We start from the raw sequence: 14,789 nt of genomic DNA on the forward strand, positions 1-14,789 counted from the left end.
GACCCCATAGACGGCAGCCCACTAGGCTCCCTGTCCCTGGGATTCTCCAGGCAAGAACACTGGAGTGGGTTGTCATTTCCTTCTCCAATGCGTGAGAATGAAAAGTGAAAGTGAAGTCACTCAGTCGTGTCCGACTCTTAGAGATCCCATGGACTGCAGCCCACCAGGCCCCTCTATCCATGGGATTTTCCAGGCAAGAGTACTGGAGTGGGCTGCCATTGCCTTCTCCGCAGAGTAATATTAGACCTGTCTTTTGTGATCACTATTTGTAATTTCAAATTTCTGTTTTTCTACTAATTAGGTGTCTTCCCTCTTCTATATTACCCTTCCAATCAAGCTATCTAACAAAACATTTTTGCTTGACATTTGGGATCTGAGTACCTGGATGCACATTAATTATTTTTACTTTGTTAGTATAAAATTTGGAAAATGGAAAATGGCTCCACTTTAATTCTGTCAATAACAATTAGATTGTTGAAATTGTAGATCAGATCATGTTTGTATGGGGAATACAATCTAGAGCTGATTGGAAATAAGATTGTTGGGAACCACTACTGAGAGTACAGAAAAAAGGAGAAGAGCAACAAATAACATATTTTTTCCTATTAAAATGTGATTCTTAAAGTAATAGAAATAGCCGTGCCAGGATATGTGTTAGCCTTAGGAAGCTATTAATCTTTATGAATCTAGGTTTATTATCTATAATGTGAAAACCATAATACCTGTATTATGAGAGTAAATTAGTGATGAATTGAGATATTGTGTGTAGGTGCTAAGAACAGGTTCTGGCACAAACTGAATGGTGACTGAAGAGATTGCTAGTATAAAGTGAACCCATCTACCTTTGGTTTTGAACTTTCCCATCAAATGCAAGACCATGCTCCATCAGTTTTCCCTCTGTTAGCTTATACCAGCATGTTCCTAGTAGTATTTTTCCTTTGGTCTTTAAATATATTTACATATCCTCTGTCACAAAACAAATACATATTGCATGACATATAACTTAATCTGACCTATTTTTAAAAAATTTACATTAGTGAAGTATAATTTATGCATAATAAAATGCACTCATTTTATTTGCAGCTTAGTTTTTGTGACAGGCATGTGTGTCTATAGGAATGTATGTTCCCATATTCAAGATGTACATTAGCACCACCACCATATTCAAGATGTATATTACCACATAAAAAAGTCCCTCATGCCCATCTGCAGTCAGTCCTCATCTCAACTTTTGCCAGAGACAGTACCATATATCTGCTTCTGTTTCCATAGTGTTAGTCAGTCAGACATGTCCCACTCTTTGTGACCCCACAAACGGCAGCCCACCAGGTTCCTCTGTCCATGGAGTTCTCTAGGCAAGAATACTGGCATGGGTTGCATTTTCCTTCTCCAGTCTGTACAGTAGTCCTGCCTTTTAACAAATTGTCACTTAAATGGAATCACGTAGTATGTACTATTTTGTGTCTTCCCTCTTTTTTTGTATGAGATTCATCCATTCAGTCATGGGTGTTGTTAGCATACTCCCTTTTATTACTATTATTCCACTGTATTATTATATCATAGTTTGTTTATACATTGAATTGTTGTATATTTGAGTTGTCTCCAGGTTGGGCTATTGTGAACAAAACTACTACAAATATTCTTATGCAAGTGTTTGTGTGGATATATGTTTTTATTTCTTTTGGGTAAATATTTAGGGGTAGAATTGCTGGGGCATAGTCAGATAGCATACATTTAAATTTATAGAAACAATCAAAATGTTTCTCAAAGTTGTAAAATTCAGTTCAGTTCAGTTCACTTCAGTTGCTCAGTCATGTCTATTTGCGACCCCATGAATTGCAGCACGCCAGGCCTCCCTGTCCATCACCAACTCCCGGAGTTCACTCAGACTCACATCCATCAGGTCGGTGATGCCATCCAGCCATCTCATCCTCTGATGTCTCCTTCTCCTCCTGCCCCCAATCCTCCCAGCATCACCGTCTTTTCCAGTGAGTCAACTCTTCCCATGAGGTGCCCAAAGTACTGGAGTTTCAGCTTTAGCATCATTCCTTCCAAAGAACACCCAGGACTGATCTCCTTTAGAATGGACTGGTTGGACCTCCTTGCAGTCCAAAGGACTCTCAGGAGTCTTCTCCAACACCACAGTTCAAAAGCATCAATTCTTCGGCATTCAGCTTTCTTCACAGTCCAACTCTCACATCCATACATGACCACTGGAAAAACCATAGCCTTGACTAGACAGACCTTTGTTGGCAAAGTAACGTCTCTGCTTTTGAATAACATTAAATGCTCCCATAATGTCTGAGAGTTCTGGGTTCCTCAACAACACGTGATATCCTCAGTCCTTTTTGACTTGTTCTAATTGATGTGTCCTGAAAACACATTGTAGCTTTAATTTGTGTTTCTTTTTGAGTGTTTCTGAGACTTGGAGCTTTTGTTTTATTTTTGCTGGGGAATAAACCCTCCATCACTTGCCTGGTTGGGGAGTAATATTTGTTGTCTGTGGAGGGTGAGAGAGGGAGTTGAGTGATCTAACTTCTATGTAGACTTCAAACTGAGAATACTTAATTCATCCCCTGCCATTCCTGTGGTTCAGAATTGGAACTTTGAGGCGGCTCCCTGCAGCCTGGACACTGTTCTTCACCTGGTCACCCCTTTCCCTGGGCACTTCTGTCTCAGCTTTCTCTGTACTATATCAGTTCCCCCTCCTCCATATGCTTTCTCTTGTCGAAAAGGTTGTCTTTGTGAGTTAATCCACTTAAAAATTTCTTCAAAGGAAACAGAGGAACACATACTCTGTCCTCCACATTGATAGTCAATCTCTCTTCTTTAATTTTCACCTTACTTTCTCATGTATTTATTCACTGTCTCACACAAAAGTTATTGACGACAGAGCTAATAATCTCTTAAAGCTTACCTTTAATTTGATTTGACTTGTCTTAACCAAACTTTCTTTCCCTCACCAAAAGGCCTTTTGTCCTTGAGGTCCACAGTCCAAATCTGTATGTTTCCTCATATTTCTCTTTGATTCCATTTTGGTCTCACTGGCTGGTTCTCCTTTCTCCAATGTCCTTTCAATTAAGTGAAAGGCCAAGAATGGGGAGATGTCAGTGTATTTTTATTTCCAGCGGCACTATGACACAAGTTATTTCAGTAAAATTCCATGAGGATTTGGCATTGCTCCTCTTCAATAGAAGCCTAATTCTCTAAGGGAAGAGAGTTATTGCTCTATATGTGCTGTTGCCTGAGCTCCATAAGATAAAATGTAGAGAGAATCTTCATGATAATTCTAAGGTTCTCCAGTTTCTTTGATTCCAGGAAACTGTCTCTTACATATAATGTGTTGACAGTAAGAAAATTGACCATTTCAAGCAAGATATAAACCTGGGAATAATAATTAAAAAAAAAAAGACAGGCAAAATGGGTCTTTTTTCCACTTTCTTTCAAGAAAGCACAATTTTGAAACTCTCCCCAGCTAGAAAAAGATTTGGTCACATCAATCTCACAAAGCTCCATTCAGTTTGCTTTGAACCTAAAACTGCTGTAAAATTAAAGTTTATTAAAAAACAAAACAGAAAATGTTGACAGAATGATCCTGTAACTTGAAAATATGCTATAGGAAATAATGAAGCAATTAGATTACCAGTCAGTTTTTAAAATACCTAGTATGTCATCAAAAAAAAAGTTTTAAAATTTATTTTCTGAATTTTGTTTTCATTTGCAAGTTGGGAACATTATAGAGGCATAAGACAAATCTAAAATAATCTCAAAACAATTTTGAATCTGGATTGCTTAGCAATGTTTGTGTGGTATGATAATTTCAGAGGAATTATTATGTTTTTACGTTTTCATTCATCAGGCTTTTTTTCCAAAATATTTTTTCCTCCCCCTGCCCCCAGTATGAAACGTAACAATTGGACGATTAAGACGTTGAATACAAAGATCTAGCTTTTATTTGTATCTGTAGTAAGCTTTCCTGATTGACACTAGGGATAAAAGTTACTTTATGATTAATATTTCTTATCATAGATATCAGATGACCAAGTTATATCAAGCTATGCTGTATTTGGGAAGAACAGACTGTACTACAGAGAATGAAGGCAGGCCAGAATGCTCAAGAGCCTGGTAATGGTATATGGAAGCTTTCACCTTTAGAATTCAACCATAAGTGGCAGTGTGTATTAGAAACTAAACGCTGGTCTCTGAATTATGCTCTTCCCAAAAGGAGGGCAAAAACTATCTTTATTTAAATAACAATGTACTAGACTTTAGGGTGAAAGTTCTGGTTTTTAGAATTTGTAGCACAGGAAGATATATCAACATGGTTTTCTGTATCATACAGAGTAGTACTCCAGTTTTTATATAGCTGCATTTATAAATAAGACATGCTTGTCTAAAACATATGAAATTTAATGATGAGAGTAATTTTACACATTTGTCTAGCAGAACCAATTTTTCTGATCAGGGGTAATTCCCTGTGAGGATTTACCTTTATGTTGTGGTTTCTCCACTTATCTTCCTCAGGGAGATTATAATGCTGTCACATATAAAGAAAATGATCACATTACCTTAATAAAGTACTATTTGTAATCATGTGTTTATTTAGACTTATGAATAAATAAGTGAAGTTTTAAAATTTTAAAACTTTCAGTTCAGTTTAGTACAGTCGCTCAGTCATGTCTGACTCTTTGTGACCCCATTACTGCCGCATGTGAGGCCCTCCTGTCCGTCACCAACTCCTGGAATTCACCCAAACTCATGTTCATTGAGTTGGTGATGCCATCCAACCATCTCATCCTCTGTCGTCCCTTCTTCTGCCTTCAATTTTCCCCAGCATCAGGGTCTTTTCAAATGAGTCAGCTCTTCGCATCAGGTGGCCAAAGTATTGGAGTTTCAGCTTCAACATCAGTCCTTCCATGAACACCCAGGACTGATCTCCTTCAGAATGGACTGGTTGGATCTCCTTGCAGTCCAAGGGACTCTCAAGAGTCTTCTCCAACACCACAGTTCAGAAACATCAATTCTTCAGCACTCAGCTTTCTTTATAGTCCAACTCTCACATCCATACATGACCACTGGATAAACCATAGCCTTGACTAGACAGACCATTGTTGACAAAGTAATGTCTCTGCTCTTTAATATGCTATCTAAGTTGGTCATAACATTCCTTCCAAGAACTAAGTGTCTTTTAATTTCCTGGCTGCAGTCACCATCTACAGTTATTTTGGAGCCCAACAAAATAAAGTATGGCACTGTTTCCATCATTTCCCAATGTATTTGCCATGAAGTGATGGAACCAGATGTCATGATGTTAGTTTTCTGAATGTTGAGCTTTAAGCCAACTTTTTCACTCTCCACTTTCACTTTCTTCAAGAGGTTCTTTAGTTCCTCTTCACTTTCTGCCACAAAGGTGGTGTCATCTGCATATATGAGGTTATTGATATTTCTCCCAGCAATCTTGATTCCAGCTTGTACTTCATCCAGTCCAGCGTTTCTCATGATGTACTCTGCATATAAGTTAAATAAGCGGGGTGACAATATATAGCCTTGATGTACTCCTTTTCCTATTTGGAACCAGTCTGTTGTTCCATGTCCAGTTATAACTGTTGCTTCCTGACCTGCATATAGGTTTCTCAAGAGGCAGGTCAGGTGGTCTGGTATTCCCATCTCTTTCAGAATTTTCCACAGTTTATTGTGATCCACACAGTCAAAGGCTTTGGCAAAGTCAATAAAGCAGAAATAGATGTTTTCTGGATCTCTCTTGCTCTTTCGATGATCCAGCAGTTATTGGCAATTTGATCTTTGGTTCCTCTGACTTTTCTAAATCCAGCTTGAACATCTGGAAGTTCACAGTTCTTGTATTGTTGAATTCTTGCTTGGAGAATTTTGAGCATTCCTTTACTATCATGTGAGATGAATGCAATTGTGCAGTAGTTTGAGCATTCTTTGACATAGCCTTTCTTTGGGATTGGAGTGAAAATGGACCTTTTCCAGTCCTGTGACCACTGCTGAGTTTTCCAAATTTGCTTTCAGTTAGCTCTTCATATTGAATGGTTTGCCTTGGAAATGAACAGAGATCATTCTGTCATTTTTGAGATTGCATCCAAGTACTGCATTTCAGACTCCTTTGTTGACCATGATGGCTACTCCATTTCTTCTGAGGAATTCCTAACCACAGTAGTAGATATAATGGTCATCTGAATTAAATTCACCCGTTCCAGTCCATTTTAGTTCACTGATTCCTAGAATGTCGACATTCACTCTTGCCATCTCTTGTTTGACCACTTCCAATTTGCCTTGATTCATGGACCTGACATTCCAGGTTCCTATGCAATATTGCTCTGTACAGCATCGGACCTTGCTTCGATCACCAGTCCCATCCACAACTGGGTATTGATTTTGCTTTGGCTCCAACCCTTTATTCTTTTTGGAGTTATTTCTCCATTGATCTCCAGTAGTGTGTTGGGCAGTTACTGACCTGGGGAGTTCCTCTTTCAGTATCCTATCATTTTGCCTTTTTCTACTGTTCATGGGGTTCTCAAGGCAAGAATACTGAAGTGGTTTGCCATTCCCTTCTCCAGTGGGAAACCATTCAATATCACAGTAATCCAAGTCTATGCCCCAACCAGTAATGCTGAGGAAGCTGAAGTTGAACAATTCTATGAAACGTACAAGACCTTTTAGAACTAACACCCAAAACAGATGTCCTTTTCATTATAGGGGACTGGAATGCAAAAGTAGGAAGTCAAGAAACACCTGGAGTAACAGGCAAATTTGGCCTTGGAATGCGGAATGAAGCAGGGCAAAGACTATTAGAGTTTTGCCAAGAAAATGCACTGGTCATAGCAAACACCCTCTTCCAACAACACAAGAGAAGACTCTACACATGGACATCACCAGATGGTCAACACTGAAATCAGATTGATTATCTTCTTTGCAGCTGAAGATGGAGAAGCTCTATCCAGTCAACAAAAGCAAGACCAGGAGCTGACTGGCTCAGATCATGAACTCCTTATTACCAAATTCAGACTTAAACTGAAGAAAGTAGGGAAAACTGCTAGACCATTCAGGTATGACCTAAATCAAATCCCTTATGATTATACAGTGGAACTGAGAAATAGATTTAAGGGCCTAGATCTGATAGACAGAGTGCCTGATGAACTATGGAATGAGGTTCATGACATTGTACAGGGGACAGGGATCAAGACCATCCCCATGGAAAAGAAATGCGAAAAAGCAAAATGGCTGTCTGGGGAGGCCTTACAAATAGCTGTGAAAAGAAGAGAGGCAAAAAACAAAGGAGAAAAGGAAAGATATAAGCATCTGAATGCAGAGTTCCAGAGAATAGCAAGAAGAGATAAGAAAGCCTTCTTCAGTGATCAATGCAAAGAAATAGAGGAAAAGAGTAGAATGGGAAAGACTAGAGATCTATCTCTTCAAGAAAATTAGAGATACCAAGGGAACATTTCATGCAAAGATGGGCTTGATAAAGGACAGAAATTGTATGGACTAACAGAAGCAGAAGATATTAAGAAGAGGTGGCAAGAATATGCAGAAGAACTGTATATGAAAGATCTTCACAACCAAGAATATCACGATGGTGTGATCACTCATCTAGAGCCAGACATCCTGGATTGTGAAGTCAAGATGGCCTTAGAAAGCATCACTATGAACAAAGCTAGTGGAGGTGATGGAATTCCAGTTGAGCTATTTCAAATCCTGAAAGATGATGCTGTGTAAGTGCTGCATGCAATATGCCAGCAAATTTGGAAAACTCAGCAGTGGCCACAGGACTGGAAAAGGTCTGTTTTCATTCCAATCCCAAAGAAAGGTAATCCCCCCAAATGCTCAAACTACCACACAATCTCACACGCCAGTAAAGTAATGCTCAAAATTCTCCAAGCCAGGCTTCAGCAATACATGAGCCGTGAACTTCCTGATGTTCAAGCTGGTTTTAGAAAAGGCAGAGGAACCAGAGATCCAATTGCCAACATCTCTTGGATCATGGAAGAAGCAAGAGAGTTCCAGAAACACATCTATTTCCGCTTTATTGACTTTGCCAAAGCCTCTGACTGTGTGGATCACAATAAACTGTGGAAAGTTCTGAAAGAGATGGGAATACCAGACCACCTGACCTGCCTCTTGAGAAACCTGTATGCAAGTCAGGAAGCAACAGTTAGAACTGGACATGGAACAACAGACTGGTTTCAAATAGGAAAAGGAGTATGTCAAGGCAGTATATTGTCACCCTGCTTATTTAACTTATATGCAGAGTACATCATGAGAAATGCTGGACTGGAAGAAGTACAAGCTGGAATCAAGATTGCTGGGAGAAATATCAATAACTTCAGATATGCAGATGACACCACCCTTATGGCAGAAAGTGAAGAGGAATTAAAAAGCCTCTTGAAGAAAGTGAAAGAGGAGAGTGAAAAAGTTGGCTTAAAGCTCAAGATTCAGAAAACGAAGCTCATGGCATCCTGTCCCATCACTCCATGGGAAATAGATGGAGAAACAGTGGAAACAGCATCAGACTTTATTTTTGGGGGCTCCAAAATCACTGCAGATGGTGATTACAGCCATGAAATTAAAAGACGCTTACTTCTTGGAAGAAAAATTATGACCAACCTAGATAGCATATTCAAAAGCAGAGACAGTACTTTGCCGACTGAGGTCCATCTAGTCAAGGCTATGGTTTTTCCTGTGGTCATGTATGGATGTGACAGTTGGACTGTGAAGAAGGCTGAGCGCCAAAGAATTGATGCTTTTGAACTGTGGTGTTGGAGAATACTCTTGAAAGTCCCTGGACCTAAAGGAGATCCAACCAATCCATTTTGAAGGAGATCAGCCCTGGGATTTCTTCGGAAGGAATGATGCTAAAGCTGAAACTCCAGTAGTTTGGCCACCTCATGCGAAGAGTTGACTCATTGAAAAAAACTGTGATGCTGGGAGAGATTGGGGGCAGGAGGAGAAGGGGACGACAGAGGATGAGATGGCTGGATGGCATCACGGACCCGATGGACTTGAGTCTGAGTGATCTCCGGGAGTTGGTGATGGACAGGGAGGCCTCGCATGCTGCGATTCATGGGGTCGCAAAGAGTCGGACATGACTGAGCGACTGAACTGAACTAGCTCTTCATAAATATTCCTGTTTTCCTAAATACAACATATCCTTTGTAGCTGTGGTACTGTATTTTAGTAGTAGTATTAATTTTTATTTTATTTTTAAAACTAATGAACTTGGGCTTATTGGTAATAATGATGATGAATGAACTTTTCTTGGGATAGTAGTCCCCATAGATAAGGAATATGTCCAGGAACACTGCCAGTCATATTGAAGCTCCATATTGAAGCTCTCTTGTTCTAATACTTGTTGTTGTTTAGTTTGTCTGACTCTTTTGTGACCCCATGGACTGTAACCTGTGAGGCTCCTCTGTCCATGAAATTTCCCAGGCAAGAATACTAGAGTAGGGACTTCCTTAGTAGTCCACTGATTAAGACTCTGTGCTCCCAATGCAGGGATATGGATTAGATCCCTGGTAGGATCTAAATTAAAAGATGCTTGCTTCTTGGAGGAAAAGCTATGACAAACCTATTCAGCATATTAAAACCCAGAGACATTACTTTGCCAACAAATGTCCGTATAGTCAAAGCTATGGTTTTTCTGGTAGTCATGTGTGGATGTGAGAGTTGGACCATGAAGAAGGCTGAATGTCGAAGAACTGATGCTTTTGAACTGTGGTGTTGGAGAAGACCCTGAAGAGTCCTCTGAACTTCAGTGAGAGAAATCAATCCTGAATATTCATTGGGAGGACTGAAGCTGAAGCTCCAATAGTTTTGCCACCTGATGTGAAGAGCCAACTCATTAGGAAAGACCCCGATGATGGGAAAGATTGAAGGCAGAAGGAGAAGGGGATGGCAGAGGATGAGATGGTTGGATGGCATTACCAGCTTAGTGGACTTGAGTTTCTGCAAGTTCCAGAGATGGTGAAGGAGAGGGTAGCCTGGCATGTTGCAGTCCATGGGTTCACAAAGAGTCAGACACGACTGAGTGACTGACCAACAAGGGGAACTAGATCCTGCCTGCTGCAACTAACAACAACAACAATAAAAAACTTTAAAAATTGGCCCTCCTGTCCCAAGATACTGATGCTGCAAACATCAATTCCCTTTGCCCCTCACAGTAAACCAAGGCTATTAAATATTATCAGTGTCCCTATTTGGGGCCTTTTTTTGAATTTCCCTATTTTCTTAATTTTCTTTCTTTTTCTTTTACCTGCTTTCCAAAGCATTTGACAGTGTTTTTTTTTTTTTTTTTCTTTTTCTGCTTTTAAACTCTAATATCCCACAGTAGTGTTCCTTCTTGCCTCTGTACTGACTTTGTGTCTGACTCTTTGTGATCGTATGGACTGTACAGTCCATGGGATTCTCCAGGCCGGAATATTGGAGTGGGTAGCCTTTCCCTTCTCCAGGGGATCCTCCCAACCCAGGGATTGTACCCAGGTTTCCCGCATTGTGGGCAGATTCTTTACCAGCTGAGCCACAAGGGAAGCCCAAGAATACTGGAGTGGGTAGCCTATCCCTTCTCTAGTGGATCTTCCTGACCCAGGAATTGAACTGGGATCTCCTGCATTGCAGGCAGATTCTTTACCACCTGAGCTACCAGGGAAGCCACTTACTTCTTTAAGGGCTCCTTTTTGATCAACTTAGCCTTTTTTCCCCCTTCTCTATTCAGTTCAGCTCAGTCCTCAGTCATGTCTGACTTTTTGTGACCCCATGGACTGCAGTAGACCAGACTTCCCTGTCCATCACCAGCTCCAAGATCTTGCCCAAACTCATGTCCATTGAGTCGGTGATGCCATCCAACCATCTCATTCTCTTTCATCCCCTTATCCTCCTGCCTTCAATCTTTCCCAGCATCAGAGTCTTTTCCAATGAGTTAGCTCTTTGCATCAGGTGACCAAAGTATTGGAGTTCACAGCTTCAGCATCAGTCCTTGCAATGAATATTCATGACTGATTTCCTTTAGGATTGACTGGTTTGATCTTCTTGAAGTCCAAGGGACTCTCAAGAGTCTACTCCAACACCATAGTTTGAAAGCATCAGTTCTTCGGCACTCAGCTTTCTTTATGGTACAACTCTCACATTCATACATGACTCCTGGAAAAACCATAGTTTTGACTAGATGGACCTTTTTTGGCAAAAGTAATGTCTCTGCTTTTTAATATGCTATCTAGGTTGGCCATAGCTTTTATCCCAAGGAGGAAGTGTCTTTTAATTTCATGGCTGCAGTCACCATCTGCAGTGATTTTGGAGCCCAAGTAAATAAATTCACTTTTTCTATTGTTTGCCCATCTATTTGCCAGGAAGTGATGGGACTAGATGACATGATCTTAGTTTTTTGAATGTTGAGTTTTAAGTCAGTTTTTTCACTCTCCTCTTTCACTTTGATGAAGAGGTTCTTCAGTTCCTCTTGACTTTGTGTCATAAGAGTGGTGTCCTCTGCATATTTGAGGTTATTGATATTTATCCCAGAAATGTTGTTTCCAGGTTGTGCTTCATCCAGCCCAGAGTTTCTCATGATGTACTCTGCATCTAAGTTAAATAAGCAAAGTGACAATATACAGTCTTGATGTACTGCTTTCCCAATTTTAAACCAGTCCATTGTTTCATGTCCGGTTTTAACTGTTGCTTCTTGACCTCCTTATAGAATTCTCAGGAGGCAGGTCAGGTGGTCTGGTATTCCCATCTCTTTCAGAATTTTCCACAGTTTTTTTGTGATTCACACAGCCAAAGGCTTTACCATAGTCAATAAAGCAGATGTTTTTCTGGAACTCTCTTACTTTTTCTGTGATCCAGCAGAAGTTGGCAATTTGATCTCTGGTTCCTCTGACTTTTCTAAATTCAGCTTGAATATCTGGTAGTTCTTGGTTCACATACTGTTGGATTCTCTTTTAGAGAATTTTGAGCACTACTTTGCTAGCATGTGAGATGAGTGCAAATGTGCAGTAGTTTGAGCATTCTTTGACATAGCCTTTCTTTGGGATTGGAATGAAAACTGACCTTTTCCAGTCCTGGGGCCACTGCTGAGTTTTCCAAATTTGCTGGCATACTGAGTGCAGCACTTTCACAGCATCATCTTTTAGGACTTGAAGTAGCTTAGCTGGAATTCCATCACCTTCACTAGGCTTGTTTATAGTGATGCCCACTTGACTTCACACTCCAGGATGCCTGGCTCTAGGTGAATGATCACACCGTCATGGTATTTGGCTCATTAAGGTCTTTTTTGTATAGTTTTTCTTCTCTATATTTCCTTTAAATGTAGGTGCTTGAATAGCTTCTTTTCTTGACCCTCTTTCTTTATTACTCTCCTTTCCAATTAAATCACAAAGCATTTATGAAAACTTGCATTATATAAAGCACTGTTATCAGAGTCAAAAGAGATAGCCCTGCCTTCCAAGAGTCACAGTCCAATGAGGGAGATAGACAAGGCATCAATACAATAGGATAGTGTTTGATGTTGCCTGACTGGAAGAACTTTCCTTAGCTATGACTATCCAGGAGGAGTGCTTTATCCCATCTGTATTCCAGTGGACTCCTGCAAGAGTCACTGCTTGCGATATTATAAGATATGTATTTTTAGTTCTCATCCTATTTCAGCACAGAGCTCCTAAAACAAATTTCCTGAGATGAGAGCAGTAAAGGTTTTTGTCATATTAATGATATGACTTTTGCAAAGCACCTAAGGAAGGAGGCTAGTTGCCAAGGGAACCAACCAGGTGATCCAAGATGGGACATTCTACCTCCTGACCTCCTGGGAGGGTTGGAGGTCGAGACTGAGTTCAGCTGCCAGTGGGGAATCAGTTAGTCACTTATGTCTCCATAAAAGCCCCAAAGGATGGGTTTCTGAGAGCTTCCAGTTGATGAACACGTAGAGATTTGGGGAGAGTGGCCTGCTCAGAGAGGGCTTTCTCCACACCAATAACTGTAGTGTATCATTTCTTATTGCTATTAGAGTTGCTAAAGTTTTTAAATACATAATCTCTTCACCTGAACATTTTCTTCATTTACTTTTCAAAGTACACATTTTTCCCTTTGATTTCATCATTTTCCAATTACTACATTCTCATTTCTCTAAATGATACATTATTTGTGTCTGCACAGATTCATATATGCTAAAACCCTGGAGATGTGATTATCTTGAAACACAGATTAATATTTGCATCAGTCATTCCCAAGAGTGTCTTCTGCAAAACTCTTCTTTACCTTTGTTGCCCTGGAAGGAGTTTAATAAATACTGTTAGATACTTGATAGAGAAGAGTAATTTCTGACTTAAGAACCACCTATAAGATTTTCCTGTGCTCAGATGCCTTTCCTTTGGAACACTTAAACTTTTCCATTACCATATGTTAAAGAGTAAGATGGGGGCTTCCCTGGTAGCTCAGGTGGTAAAGAAGCCACCTGCAATGCAGGAGACCCTGGTTTGATTCCTGGGTCGGGAAGTTCCCCTGGAGGAGCGAGAGGCTACTCACCCCAGCATTCTTAGGCTGCCCTGGTGGCTCAAATGGTAAACAATCTGCCTGCAGTGCAGTTGACCTGGCTCCAATCCCTGGGTAAAGAGGATCCCTTGGCAAAATGAATGGCAACCCACTCCAGTATTCTTGCCAGGAGAATCCTCATGGACTGAGGATCCTGGTGGGCTACAGTCCATGGGATCTCAAAGAGTTGGACACGACTGAGTGACTAAGCACAGAGAGTAAGAAGTAAGAATGACTTTACTTCATGTTTTTGCTGTTTGCATCTTTAAGTGGACATCATTAAATATTTTATGGAAACTGCTCAAAATAAGTAGTAATTAAAAGAATATGTTTTCTAAAATTGTGCATAGCATTAAGGATTTTTTAGATATGATTTTAAAAATTCTAGTATTTTTCTCTCCTTTAAGCTTTTGGAAATTATAGAATGTTGTGTATGTGACCTAGCCTATGAGCCTGTAGGTAGAAACATGCCTTTCAGTCTCGGGATTTAGAGTGTGATTCTGGAAGACTTGGGTGGCATTCTTCATCCTTTCTTCCCATGTTTGGTTGTCTTCTAGCTCTTGTCATCTAATCATATACTGAATAGGACCACAGAAAAGACCTTAAACTCAAACACACTGTTATTTGTTCATGCCTTTAAAAAGTAGATTAGTGATAAAAGAAAGCATGAAGTAATTTGCTAAAATATTTTAGATAGTCTGCAATTTTAAAGTGCTCCTGTTAACCTTCCTTCTTCTTTATCCTGGGTAATTAAAAGTACTCTATCAATTGAGCTGATTGTGTTTTCCATATTGTTTATTGTTTCCTCAAGAGGCCTAATTTCTGTATAAACCTTCAAATATTCATATACAGTAATTTACATGGTATTTAGCTATCTCTGAGAAATCCATAGCCAGACTCATCTTTGATTTTCTTCTGCTGCTGCTAAGTCGCTTCAGTCATGTCTGACTCTGTGTGACCCCAGAGACGGCAGCCCACCAGGCTCCCCCTTCCCTGGGATTCTCCAGGCAAGAACACTGGAGTGGGTTGCCATTTCCTTCTCCAATGCATGAAAGTGAAAAGTGAAAGTGAAGTTACTCAGTCATGTCCAACTCTTAGCGACCCAACAGACTGCAGCCTACTAGGCTCCTCCGCCCATGGGATTTTCCATGGGGTGCCTTCTCCTTGATTTTCTTCTAGGTTCTATTTAATAAAGATTATGAAAGGCATGATCATTTGAGATTTCATTGTGGTTAATAATGGTGTTTGAA

This window comes from Oryx dammah, unplaced genomic scaffold (genome assembly GCF_014754425.2).
Source record: "Oryx dammah isolate SB20612 unplaced genomic scaffold, SCBI_Odam_1.1 HiC_scaffold_3, whole genome shotgun sequence".
Lineage (NCBI taxonomy): Eukaryota > Metazoa > Chordata > Mammalia > Artiodactyla > Bovidae > Oryx > Oryx dammah.